Source organism: Sinocyclocheilus grahami, unplaced genomic scaffold (assembly GCF_001515645.1).
Source record: "Sinocyclocheilus grahami isolate Dianchi unplaced genomic scaffold, SAMN03320097.WGS_v1.1 scaffold12135.1, whole genome shotgun sequence".
NCBI lineage: Eukaryota > Metazoa > Chordata > Actinopteri > Cypriniformes > Cyprinidae > Sinocyclocheilus > Sinocyclocheilus grahami.
Genome location: NW_015514240.1, coordinates 5,422 through 6,156, shown reverse-complemented (window position 1 = coordinate 6,156; position 735 = coordinate 5,422).

Here is a 735-nt window from a genome sequence, read left to right as displayed (position 1 = left end):
GGGTTTGGGTCGTGTAGGAGCCAATGGTTTGCTTTTCAGTTAATGGACTGTGGTGCTTTGAAGCTCACTGTTTGTCCCTTATACAAATGATCCTTATCTGATTGTGGGAGCAGCGAGACACACACCAAAGAGCACCCACACAACAAGCCAAACCAAAGCACTCATTTCATATCACCTTCTGATCGCACACAGTACTTTATGTCTCTGCAGGGACAGGCGCTGGCAGTGCCAAGACACATCATGCAATTATATTTAATGTGTCTCCAAGACCTAGATAAAGCTAGAGATAACTGCTTCTGTTTTTCTGAAGTGTGCACTTTATAATGGGATTTTCACCACATGAACCATTTAGTCTTATTTTCGCCCTTGGACTCAAACCTCTAGGCAGTGCCTAAAGATGTATTTGCCCCTCGAGAGCTTTAACACAGCTTCACACGAACGTAACGTACACGTCAACGTTTTTTGTGAGTTTGTTAAGTTTAGCCTTTGATCATTAATGAAAGTTGTTTCAGCACATTAAACAGGAAACATAAAACACAATATAATTACTATTGCTTTTACTTAGGCAGTAGTAATCAGCTGCATTGGGACGGCAAGTTTGGAATAGAAAAGCAAGTTTGGGGTTGGTATTTATATATTGTTTCTATTTCAATATATGTGTGACCCTGGCTGTGAAAACCCAGCTAAAGTTATTTTTTGTGATTTACTGTTTTCTACATAAAATCATCCTTCATA